At 44.9% G+C, this 13,431-nt stretch overlaps 2 protein-coding genes across 13 annotated transcripts in view; one reads left to right on the forward strand and one right to left on the reverse strand.

Moving 5' to 3' along the window:
* LOC119168738 (Kv channel-interacting protein 4) overlaps positions 1-13,431 on the reverse strand; it is an 850,622-nt gene that overhangs the window by 180,210 nt on the left and 656,981 nt on the right. The window lies entirely within an intron of this gene.
* Positions 1-13,431, forward strand: part of LOC119167749 (uncharacterized) — a 197,231-nt gene that overhangs the window by 9,773 nt on the left and 174,027 nt on the right. The window lies entirely within an intron of this gene.

Raw genomic sequence — 13,431 nt, forward strand, 5'->3', positions numbered from 1 at the left:
ACTTCGTACGTCACGTCCCTAAGACGGCGCAAAACCTTGTAGGGTCCGAAATATCGGCATAAGAGTTTTTCAGAGAGGCCTCGTCGTCGTACAGGAAACCAAACCCAGACTCTATCTCCTGGTTGATAAATGACGAATCGATGGCGAAGGTTGTACTGTTGGGCGGGAAGTTGCTGCTGGTTTAGTATGCTGATGTGAGCAAGCTGCCTTGCTTCCTCGGCACGCTCAGTGAAGTCTGTGGCGTCGGTCTCTGAATCATTGCAATCGCAAGGCAGCATGGCATCAAGCATTGTAATAACTTCTCTGCCATGAATTAGTGCGAACGGCGTCATTTTTGTTGTTTCCTGGCACGCCGTATTATACGCGAATGTGATGTACGGCAATATTCGGTCCCAATTCTTGTGTTCCACGTCGACATACATGCAAAGCATGTCAGCGATTGTCTTGTTAAGTCGTTCTGTAAGCCCATTCGTTTGTGGGTGGTAAGCTGCCGTCTTCCTATGCGCTGTGCCACTGAGCGTAAGCGCAGTGCGCTAAAGCTCGGCTGTAAACGCGGTACCTTTGTCTGTTATGACGACAGCTGGAGCACCATGTCTCAGAACAATGTTCTCAATGAAGAACTGGGCCGCTTCAGCTGCAGTGCCACTCGCGATTGCCTTGGTCTCCGCGTATCGGGTGAGGTAGTCCGTCGCCACTATAACTCATTTGTTGCCGCTGTCCGATGTTGGGAATGGGCCCTGCAGATTGATTCCGATTTGAGAAAACAGGGTTTCTGGCACGGGCACAGGATGTAATAACCCAGCGGGTTTGACCTTGCGCCGCTGACAGTCAATGCATGTTCGGACGTAATGTTTCACCTTTGCAGCGATTCTTGGCAAGTAATATTTTTCTTTGCTGCGTGTCAATGTTCTTGTGAAACCGAGGTGGCCCGCAGTGGCTTCGTCATGGCAGACTTGTAAAATTTCGCGGCGGAGAGCTCCAGGAACTACCAGCAGATAGCTTCTACCTGTTGATGAAAAATTCTTTTTGTACAGAATTCCGTCCCGTAAGCAGAATGATGATAAGTTCTTTGAAAACACTCTTGGTGCATTGGCGGCTCGTCCGTTCAAGAATTCTATAAGCGAGTTGAGCTCCCGATCATCCTGTTGTTGCGGAGAAATGATAGCTGCATCAACAACTCCTAAAAAAACCTGTGAATTCATCATCGTCTATAGCCGGTGATTCAATCGGTGACCTTGACAAACAGTCGGCGTCTAAGTGTTGCCTTCCAGACTTGTAAACTACGGTCATGTCGTACTTTTGGAGCCGTAAGCTCCATCGCGCTAAACGTCCAGATGGGTCTTTCATGTTGGTCAACCAACAAAGAAATTGATGGTCGCTTACGACTTGGAAAGCACGGCCATATAAGTACGGGCAGAACTTCGCAACTGCCCAAACGACAGCCAGACACTCCTTCTACGTTGTTGAGTAGCTGAACTGGGCGCGTGTCGACGTTCTGCTAGCATAGGCAACCACTCTCTCTACACCATCTTGGCATTGGACAAGAACAGCACCTAGGCCCACATTGCTGGCGTCTGTATGGGTGGCTTTCAGTGCATTCTCGTCGAAGTGAGCGAGGACAGGTAGAGTTTGTAGACGCTGTCGCAGCTCCTTGAACGAAGCATCTCGCTTTTCACCCCATACAATTGCAACGTCTTTCCTTGTAAGGCGGTGAGTGGGGATGCTATGTGTGCAAAGCCAGCTATAAATCGCCGGTAGTAGGCGCAGAGACCCAGAAAACGCCTGACCGCTTTCTTATCAACAGGCCTTGCGAACTTTGCGACGGCTGCCGTTTTATCTGGGTCAGGCTTCACACCTTCGCGACTGATCACGTGTCCCAGGAACTGGAGTTCTTCGAAGCCGAAGTGGCATTTTTCCGGTTTGAGTGTGAGTCCAGTAGACCGCATGGCTTGAAGAACTGATAGTAGCCGCTTTAGATGCTCTTCAAACGTGGCCGGAAAAACGATCAAGTCGTCGAGGTACACAAGGCATGTTTTCCACTTCAGGCCGGACAGAAGGTACCCATGAGTCTCTGAAACGTAGCTGGGGCTGAGCATAGACCGAAATGGAGCACTTTGAATTTATAAAACCAGTCTGGCGTCACCAAGGCAATCTTTTCTCGGTCGCGCTCATCTACTTTTATTTGCCAGTATCCACAATTAAGGTCCATTGACGAGATGTAGCGCGCATGCCGTAGCCTGTCCAAAGAGTCATCGATCCGTGGTAATGTATAAACGTCTTTTTTGTAACATGGTTCAGCTTATGATAATCGATGCAGAAACGCAAGCTGCCATCTTTCTTTTTCACGAGTACCACTGGCGATGCCCCAGGACTCTTTGATGGTTGGATTACATCATTCTCTAACATCTTCTTGACTTGCTGCTCGATTACTTCACGTTGTTTTTGAGCGACGCGATATGGGTTCTGTCGGATCGGTCTTGTTGTGTCTTCCGTAATGATGCGATGTTTAGTCAGAGGCGTTCAACCCACTCGTGATGTCAATGAGAAGCATTCCTTGAACTGGTCGAGCAGCTCCATAAGACGGCATCTTTCAGCCAGTGTTAGACTTGGACCGAAATCGACTGGTGGTGTATGTGGAGGTGATTGATCTGTGGCTTCCCCTTGCATTAAAAGACAGTCGTGAAAGCAGTCGAGCTCTTCGAGGTACGCCACAGCCATGCCTTTATCGATGTGCCACCGCTCATTCGAGAAGTTGGTCAGAAGCACCTCTGTGCGCCCATCCACAAAGCTGACGATGCCGCGAGCGATGGTGATGCCTTGGCGAAAAAGAAGGGCAGTGATGCGTTCGGCTATGACGTCTTCATTACAGTGCATGCCGCAACACACGGAAACAAGACTACATGACAGTGGTGGCACGCAGACGTCGTCGTCGACCACAGGAAACGCCCTGGGTTCTTGGTCTGGATCATAGGTCACAGACTTGTCAGTGGCGAATGGGATCACACCATCGCGTATGTTGACCACAGCACCGTACTCTCTTAAGATGTCCATTCCCAGCATCATAGGTTTGCAGCACTCCGGTAGGATCAGAAATGTGGCTACAAAAGTCACATTCTCAATCGTGAGTCTTGCTGTACATTTTCCCGTGGGAGTCATTATCTGGCCTCCAGCATTTCGGATATAAGGGCCCGTTCATTCTATGCTCACTTTTTTGAGTTCGTCTTCCAATCGTTCACTCATTATGAATAAGTCTGCACCCGTATCGACTAAGGCCATCACTTCAACGCGGTCAATCGTCACAGCGAGGTCGGCAGTCACAGTTTGCTCGGCAGAGTCTTCATCGTCGTCTCTGACGTGTTTCGGCAGCAGTGGGGGATTTTCGGCACTTCGACGGCTTGCAATCCTCCCCCCAGAGGTCGCTGCTTTCATTTTCCCCGTGCAGAAGAAACTGCCAAACACTTGATAATGTTCTGTAAAGGGCTTCACCCTATAGTTCAGGACGATGGCGCAGAGTTTTTAAAAGCACTGGGGTTTAGGGTCAGGGAGGGCAAAATAGACTTTAAGCGGGTAGACTTAACTAGAAGGAGGTTATCTGATTGGTGGCTAAAGTCAAGGCACGATTGAAAATTAAACCCTTCACTTGAAAGTACGAGTCCTCAAACTCACTTTTTACAGAAAAAAATAAATCTAGTTTTTGGTTCATTAAGTATTACGGATTGGTATTGCTAGCCACCGCCCGATCTAAAGGGTACAGCCATATCCATCCGACCATCCATCCATCCATCCGCCGTGGGCTTGGAGACCAACCTCTGACGGCGTCAGCATAACTACGGCGGCTTGGTGAACCAAAGTGAGCCGAGGATGGGGAGCGCGTCTGGAAGATAGAAGAGCCTTCCCGCCTACCAGCCTGGTCGTCATCGATGGGGGCACGGCTTTCGTCGAACCGTCGGCCCGTAGCTGTAGGTGCACTACCGCGGTATTCAGCTCGGCGATGTGGGCAAAAACGGTAAATGTGCCCTGGCTTTCCGCAGTTGTAGCAGAGTGGTCGGTGATCTGCAGTGCGCCATATGTCGGTCTTCCGCATATAGGGTTGCCTGACAGAATCCTGCTGAGCCCAGGCTGCCACAGGATACGGTTCGAGGTACTGCGGCACTAGCATGGGCGTGGGTCGACGAAGAGCGTCTACATAGATGTATCCGTTCGGCAGGTAGGATACTTCTGGAGCCAATGGACGACGCACAGCGTCTGTGTAGGTACACGAGTTTTGACGGTGTGATGGAGCGGAATATTGCTGAGGAGAGCCAAACGCTTGTCGAAGTTCATGGCGAACGACTTCAGCAACGGAGGCAACCGTGGACTCCTGCTGCGCGGGCGCCTGTGACTGCAATGTGTATTTTGCGTTGTCCTTCGCGATCTCCTCGCGTACGATCTGTCCAATCAGGTGGCGTAGAGAAAACTCGTCGTTTGCGGTAAGTGCGGCGTCGCCTGCAGCTGCGCCGGTGGCCGGGCGATCAGACTGTCGATACCATTGCTGCCGCGCACGCTCTATTGCGGTGGCCTCCCTGGTGAACTCATTCACTGTTGGCGGATTGTGCACAAGACCAACAAACAGCTGCTCTTTTACGCCCCTCATGAGATGGCTTAGCTTTTGAGCCTCGGGCATGTTGGGGGTGGCAAAGACGCACCATATCCTCAGCAAACATGGCGACGCTTTCAAGCAGCTGTCGAGTGCGTCTTTCAAGAAGGCGTTGTGCGTTTTCGCGTCGATCCGCGTTACCGAAGGTGTCAAGAAACCGACGACAAAACTCCTCCCATGTCATCAATGTTGCCTCCCGGTTTATAAACCACGTCTTCGCGCCGTCTTCAAGGGCGAAGTATACGTGGAAGAGCTTTTTGTCGAGACTCCAGTAGTTCGATTTAGCTACCCGTTCAAACTGCTCAAGCCAGTCTTGCGCATCTTCGTTCGGCCGGCCATGAAATGGTTCAGGAACGTGCATATTTTGGACAGTCACCTGTGCAGGACTCCTTGCCATTTCTTGAGTAGGAGTGGCTGTCAGAAGTGTTGCTCCCTCTAAAAGGCCAAATTCTGGTTCAAGACCTTGAAGGCAGTGGCTTGAGCGGTGCACAGGCGTCTCCACGCGTGGCTGTCTCGTAGAGCCGGAGTCGGGGCTTCTCACAGGGGTGCTGATCATAAGGTGGTAGTACCCAGCTCCTCCACCAGTGTCGCGAGTTATAAATTACAGGTGGTTTATTTAAAAGCACGGACAGTGGAACTTGTAGAGATGCTCTCAGAGAAGGCTACTAGGATTGTCATCTTCTTCACTCACCTGCTCTGCGCCTCTCGAGCAAATCCGCGTCATTCGTTGTCGTCGCTATCTCGCCACTAAATGCTGCTATGCACGCGGCAATATTAAGCCAGGAAGCAACGTATCAGTAATTTTTGATGAATAAAGTTGCATATTCTGAAGAAGGATACATCACTAAACTTTTTGTGCATATTCGTCAATGTAAGCCCATCCTAGTGTTATCTAAAATGAAGATGAGAGCCCACAGATGGAAACTCCTTGTGGGGTATCAGGGTGAACAGTGGAAGTGCCTCAGACAGGCTGGCCAACGTTACGATAGGAGGACCTATTTTTGTAAAAGTCACCTTGTTATCACTGGTGTGTTAGTTTTAAGGGGGTTAGTAGTGATGTCATCTTTTGGTGTAGGCGAGTGTGCTTGTATTGTGTTCTCTTGTCAGAGATTGGGGCCAAGGGAAGGAAAAAAAGGTGAAAGGAAAAGAAAAAAGAGGAAAGAAAAGGGGATGCAAAGTGAAACCAGTTTGCTACACTGCTCCTTTCCTTTGTTCGTGTCTGTATAGCGGCCACTGCTTTGTAGCACACCACTCCTACATTACGTCCCCACTTTTCTTTTTTTGTTTTTCCTTCTTTTTTTCACCTTTTTTGACATTTGTATTGTTCCATCTTGAGCGTGAATCATTGAAACATGGCTTTGCCATAGCAAAGATGCCTCTGTGGTGTTGGATTGAACAGTGCATTGAACTTCATTCAGTTTGATTACAGGCTGATCATTGCAATAAGTGCTTTCTGTCTATCACCACACATCATCAAATGAATAGTTTGCCATTGGCTCTTGTACACTGGTACATAGCGTTTGTTTTGGGCTACTCGGAATTAATGTTGGTTTGCTGCTGTTTATGGTAATTAATTTATCTAATACGAAAATATCTTACCTTGCGAACTTTGTCTGACGTGCCTTTTTTGTCTTTCTTATGCAGACATTGTATGTAAGGATGGCACTAAACAAAGGGTGATACTTTGAGCTTTGAAAGAATAAATAATGGTAGTGGGGCAATTCCACACCCAACATCCTAGCTATTTTGCTAACGATAATAAAGTAATTGAAAAGAATACTGGGCTCATTTACTGTATTGAAAACAGTGAATTGCTAAAAAATATCAGACAGAACAACATTTTTGGTCACCTGGGTGCCTTCTGGACTTCCCAAGATGTCGCTTGGGTGTTGTTTACGAAATAAAGTACTTTTATGTAACGACCTCCTAAATCTTTCTTTACCAAATTTAGTCTAGACAATAAGTAAAGGTGCTTGTGTATGGTGCTTGACGCTCAGTAATATTAGCGAAACTTTTTCGCCCTACGAAAGCAAAAAAGAACAGTTTTGTTTATATGTCAAGTCATGTCGATACAGCTTTTGTTTTAAGAAAGAAAATAATTTTTGAATTTGACCTTTGGTGGCTGTTTTTCCATTTAGTGTATGATGTCTTCTGTCCAAAAGTTCCCATGGCCATCAATGAGAAATTTCAAAAATTCTTCACTTAATTGAAACCAAAATTGTAATGATAGAGCTTGTCATATAACAAGAAATGGTTATTTGCTTTTGATTTACGTATAAAAGTAAGATCTAAATGACCCACTACATGATGCGAATTGCATCTCAGTGTGGACCAAAATATCATTATATTGAAATTCGTGATTTTTTTCTGGTTAACTTTACCTACTTGAGGATCCAAGAGTATTTTTTAGCAAAACATACCTTCTGTGGAGTAAGTTTTCATTGCTCAGATATTCATACAAAGTGCAGTCTTGCCTTAAAAAAAGCATGAAAATATCAAACATTTTGGCTCGATTCTCGGAAGCCTATGTGGCAGAAAAATTGCACTAATATTACTCGGCTTGAATTACCTCACACGACCACCTTTAATTGATAAAAAAACCAAAGTTGATATCGCAAAAAAGCGATACTTTTAAATTTTCTCACAGCAATACCCAGACAACATTCTCCGAAGCTCAGAAGGCACCCTTGTGACCTAACATTTTTTCTCTGAAATATTCTTGCAATTCACTGTTTTCAATAGAGTAAATTCGCACTATTTTTAACAAAAAATAGTTCTGATGGTCGCCAGCCAAATAGGTTTTGATGTTTAATTCAGAATGGCCCAGTGGGGAAAACGACAAATGCCTGAACGCACTTTATTTGTGGGCAATTTCGATAGCATTTCATTGTTAGCAGCAATTGAACGAAACCCTTTTCTCTAAGCTTAAGCATAGGAACAAACCAGAAGCAATCAGTGTAGTCTTGAAATTCATACAGTTTCACTGTTTCAAAGTTTGTGCAGCCTAGTTTCGTGCGAGCTTCACCAATTCTTCAATTGAGATTCGACCAACAGGTTTTGGCGCCACAGTGAATTTTCAGCTATATATACTACTCCAGTTACCTCGATAAAAGGCAGCAAGTAAAGGCACTAATACCATTACAAATGCATTGTAGATAATTACACAGCGCTGTGGTGCTTTGCTTGAATGCTTTGCTTTTTGTGGTATAGTTCATTAGTCCAGTAAACATAAGCCTTAAGAACTAACACTAGCCTTGTTGAACCCGATTGGTTATAATCATGGTAGCCTTGGTAAAAATTGTGACTTCAAACCTAATTATTCTCTTGAAGATTTTATCTTGCGTTCCAGACTCTTAGTCCATTTTGCTATGAAAAAAGGTGATGTCATGTTGTGTCACGTTTTATAGAGTAATTCAGTTTTACTGCATCTTTTACAATATTAATAGAGTAGTTATTTTAAATATTGGTATTTGAAATGTTATGAGCGCGCTGTATATACTAAGGCGTAAGCAGTTACAGATAGCACGAACACTTGACTCTTCTGTTGATGGTTCCTTTCTGTTACTCTTGCTCCCCTATTTCTTTGTGGTAGTCTATAGTAGTCTGGCTTGCACAAATTTTTAATGACAGCTGCAATGCCCTGCTTGCTTTCATAGCGATTTTTCGCCTTCACAAATTGAAGTTTCACGTCACAACATGCTTCAAAGTGGGAATTTCTTAGGCAGCAAATATACGTGTACGCACTATTTAATGTGCACTGTAATTTTTTTAGGAGAGGGAATACGCGAATGCATGGCCCGTGACCTGTGGCAGCTGTTTGTAGGCGCGTTCAAGCGAGATCGATAGCAACGACAGCCTCTATTCCAGTGATCTAGTGGCGAGCAAAACAACCGGCCATTGGTAATATTGAGCCAGCGGCATGATAGCAACCGCCTCCCGTTCAAAACAATTACATAAGAGGCCAGGCGTAATCACCTTTACGGGGACAGGGCAGCAATCTTTCTCCAAGTTCTATATCACCAATGACTGGCCGTTTTAGCCACCACTAGATGACTGGAATAGAGGTTGTGGTTGCTCTCGCTCCCTCTTTTCGCGCTTCAAGCAGCCGCCAAAGTGCTCGGGCCATGCATTTGCTTGTTTCCTTTCATAAAATTTGACATTGTACATTGAGGGTTTTTAGTGGCAGATGTTAAAATTTTAGTGTGGGAAGCATTTAATTCATGATTTTATAATAACGTTTCACTGGATTTACTGTCTTGTTAAACGCCGTATGAACAATCTAGTTATTTTTTATGCAAGAAGCATGCTGTTTTCTTACATGTAGCAGAGCTCATTGGTGCACTTGTTATAAGATTCACCATTGCATAACATAAAGTATTGTGTGTATTTCCTTTTCGGCGTCATTTTGTGCGTTATATTACTTGTGCATGTGAACAAAAGTGCTTGGATGTGTGTCTGACATCATTTGTGCCAATCATTTACATGTTCAGGTGCCTCTGAAGGACATATAATATAGTGGAGCCAGGGTGTCGCTACTACAATATTCGCAAACGAAAATTCATCGTAGAGCGAGAATAAAAGTGCTGCAAGACATCATTTTTATTACTTAGGCTGCTGGGCGAGGCCCCTTCGAATTTCCATGTTGTCAGGGGCTTCGGCAACATAAATGAATCAGTTCAATTCATGGTGCTCTCCTGTTTACGCCCACGGAAACAATGGCCTCCAGCGGATGCGAACAAACGTAGAGTGGCGGCCGGTCAGGCACACCTTAGTTTCCTTGAACAATGGTGATTAGGGCCTTCTTGTAGTTGCCCGACGTGTCTGACTAAATGGTGGTTGAGAGCGCCATCTTGTACTTGTCGAGGTACTCTTCCTTGATTAGCTCAAGGTGTCTCTCACACCTCGACAGTATCACTCGCTTGGGCACCCTGTCATTGGTGCCGAGTCCTCTGATAGAGTTGTGCAGTTTCTCAGGTAAAAGGGGGGGGGGGGTAGTAAACACATTTCACGATAGCGAGAAATGCCCTGCGGAGGTCTCCGCTCATCTCGCTTTTGATGGTTTCGATGATGGTGCGGTTGATGTCACTGCCATGCACATAAATGTGCATGGAAATGACATGCTGCATCCACAATGGTGCCAGAGCCTCAAGCAGCATTTTGCCAATCTCCACCAGCCATTCAAGAGATAACCTCAACACCACACTTTCACATTGCTATGATTACTGTTTAAGTATAAAGTACTCGATGTAAAATTGCTGTTGTTGGGTTATGTTTTGTGCCCCCATTCTGTAGCCGAGATACAACTCGTGAAATTTCAGTGAACTCATTTGCATATCATCTACAATGAGATGTGGCTATTCACAGTTGGAGTGTATAGACGAAAAAAGACATATTCATTGTAGCAGGGCTTCTTTCGATGTACATATCAATGCTTTTGTAATGCAAATAACTTTGTAAGTTTTTTGTATATTGCATAAAACACTGCATTATTTGGTTACAATGTAACCATATTTTATGTTGCCAAGCATGTAATTGTGTAGCTTCTTAATATATTTTCTCTAAAAGCTTATTTTGCTCACGTATCCAGACTTTTGAAAAGATAAAATATTTCACTACCTCATCATGCATCTTTAAGAGATCTTGGGACGACTTGTACACAGTATTGCATGTACACTAGATGTACACGTCAATTCAATCTACACGTATTATTGCTTTCCACCAGAATCAGACATCAATTTCATTTCCACATAATTAATACGGCTTTCCTAATGTGCGGACCTTTCCGTATCATACGCCGTTCCTTATATGCGGACCTTTCCGTATCATTTGGCTTTACTTATTTTTATATGCGGAGTGCCGCATCTCTCCGCATATGCATACACGACTTCCGTATTCCAATAATTCCGTATGTAGGGCATCCGAACGTGCGGAACGTTTCAGTACGGTATATATATGTTCTACAGTCTGCTTGCTATTATTGTGAGAGCAATAATATCGACAGTTTCAGCTAGACTATCCCGCAAACGTCACTCATCATATGTGAACGCACCTAGCCCCGCCGCGGTGGTCCAATGGCTAAGGTACTCGGCTGCTGACCCGCAGGTCGCGGGTTTGAATTCCAGCTGCGGCGGCTGCATTTCCGATGGAGGCGAAAATGTTGTAGGCCCGTGTGCCCAGATTTGGGTGCACGTTCAAGAACCCCAGGTGTCGAAATTTCCGGAGCCCTCCACTACAGCATCTTTCATAATCATATAGTGGTTTTGGGACGTTCAACTCCAGATATCAATCAATCATCATCAATCATCTTTGCACAAGTATCATACCCTTGTCATACATTCGTGCCCCGTAATACCAAATTAGGTATTAGTGAAGCTAGCGAAAGAACCGCCTGCGAATCATGAGCGTGGCGTGTAGTCATGTTGTTACATAACACCCATGTCATGATTTTTATGTTAGGGTCTGTCGCCTGTGTTTGCCATGCAACCATGCCATGCCATACGAGTTTTGCAACATGCCATGTGAACGAAACCACCGCAAAAGCTGCTGGATCATGACATGTATATTATTACACTCATAAAATACTTGTCAAGACTTTGATGTTATGACTAGTGAAATATGTTCTTCATACAATCATGTTATGCCATACCAAGTTTGGTATTGATACCATCATCGAAATAACCAGGAGAGCTAAAAGTCGTAGGCGGCTAGATAGATAGATAGATAGATAGATAGATAGATAGATAGATAGATAGCTAGCTAGCTAGCTAGATAGATAGATAGATAGATAGATAGATAGATAGAAAGAAAGAAAGAAAGATAGATAGATAGATAGATAGATAGATAGATAGATAGATAGATAGATAGATAGATAGATAGATAGATAGATAGATAGATAGCTAGCTAGCTAGCTAGATAGATAGATAGATAGATAGATAGATAGATAGATAGATAGATAGATAGATAGATAGATAGATAGATAGATAGATAGATAGATAGATAGATAGACATGCTCAAAGTCACTGAAGTTCGCTAAGAAATGCTTCGCATTTAAAAGACTGCAGCACGCAGAATTGAATTTGGTACCACTGAGACATCAGTGTGAGGCGTTAACAACTGAGCTACAGAGAAGCACGTCTCTCAATTCAAACAGCAAGCTATTTATATATGGCGCTTACCGCTGGTGCCGGACATCTCGGGGGGGTGGGGGTGGGGACTATCGTGCTTTCAGCAATACGAGCAATATGGCGCAATGAGCGCGCATCATCACATAGTCATAGTCACGACGCGGTGGCGTGCGCTTATCTTTCACGCGTACTTTGACCCGCGTAGAGAATAAGGGGTGTACGCTCGATCGCACGCCCTTATATTGCAGTGGGGAAAACCGTGCGTCTTGGCTCGCCTTTGGGTTTCGCCAGAATGATTTTGTTGTAGTTGCCGGCCGCACAAAGGTCGCTGCAATTGTTGCACAGTCTGCGTTTGCAAAAAGAGTGAGCTTTTTAGATTGATTGATATGTAGAGTTTGGCATCCCGAAACCACCATATGATTATGAAAGCCGATGTAGTGGAGGGCTCAAAAATTTCGACCACATGGGGTTCTTTAACGTGCATCTAAACTTGAACACACGGGCCTAAAACCTTTCCGCATCCATCAAAAAATGCAGCCACCGCAGCTAGGATTTGATCACGCGACTGCGGGTCAGCAGCCGAGTACCTTAGCCACTAGAACACCGCGGTGAGGCAGCACGCTTTTAAGACACAGCGAAGTAACAACTGAAGCGCTTATTCGCTTTCATCTGTACCGGTGAGCACGTTTCGTGCGTTATTTGTGTGTGAGAAATGCGTCGCACGTTTCGACCTGCTTTCCATGCTGCACGTCACCTTCCGATTCGTTACTATCGCATTCATTGCTTCGCTTTTGCGGCTAAGTTCTGACTTTTTCATATTGTTGCGACGCTGAAGCACTCGGGCCGTAATAATAGACGAGTTTAATAAAGTGGTGGACCTGTGCCCAAAACTCAGTGATTGCGGTCGTAGAATGTGCGCCTCAGTCGAACACCGAAGTTGTTCTTAAGCCGACTTCCTCCTCCATCGAGAAGCACCCAATGCGGGGCGTATGTGAACCGGGTCCAGCCAGGTGCTCGGGTCATGATGCACGCGGGTCCTGCCATGCGTGTGCTATTTGAATGGTGCCAAGATGTAACGGCATTATGCTCCAGAAGTTTAGAGATGGTAGGTTGCAAAGATATTTAGGCCTATACCTTCGTATTATTTGCTTGGTCCCGGACCAAAACATGGGTACCACGATTGCCGAGTTCTGCAGCTGCGCATCTGCTGCAGAAAATATTGCTTTTTAATGACGACAGTGAGGTGATCAGCACATTATTCTGAATAAAACTTCACAAACATACTTACAATACCGTCAGGGCCAAATGATTTTGAAAACTCAATATTCATATAGTGTGATTGCTCTAGAGGAATTTAGTTGAATATAGGAGAGACCTCGCAGTTTGCTGCACACTGAAACTGAAGGAGTGATGCCATTATCAATATAAAAACAGATTTAAAGTGAATAATAAAAGAATCTGCTATAGCTTTAGCATTTCCGGAAGGTTAACATTTAAGAATAAACGGCGAGGGCATAGACGATGCAGGGCTATTCAACCTCCAGAACGCGAATGACTTTGTTTTTTAAATGTGGTGAAGGCACTGCTTAAGTAGTGGTTCTTAGCCTATTTTCTTTTAATTTCCAATTTCCTTTTCAATGCAATAAATGAAAAAGCATTATCATTACACCT

This window comes from Rhipicephalus microplus, chromosome 6 (assembly GCF_043290135.1).
Source record: "Rhipicephalus microplus isolate Deutch F79 chromosome 6, USDA_Rmic, whole genome shotgun sequence".
NCBI lineage: Eukaryota > Metazoa > Arthropoda > Arachnida > Ixodida > Ixodidae > Rhipicephalus > Rhipicephalus microplus.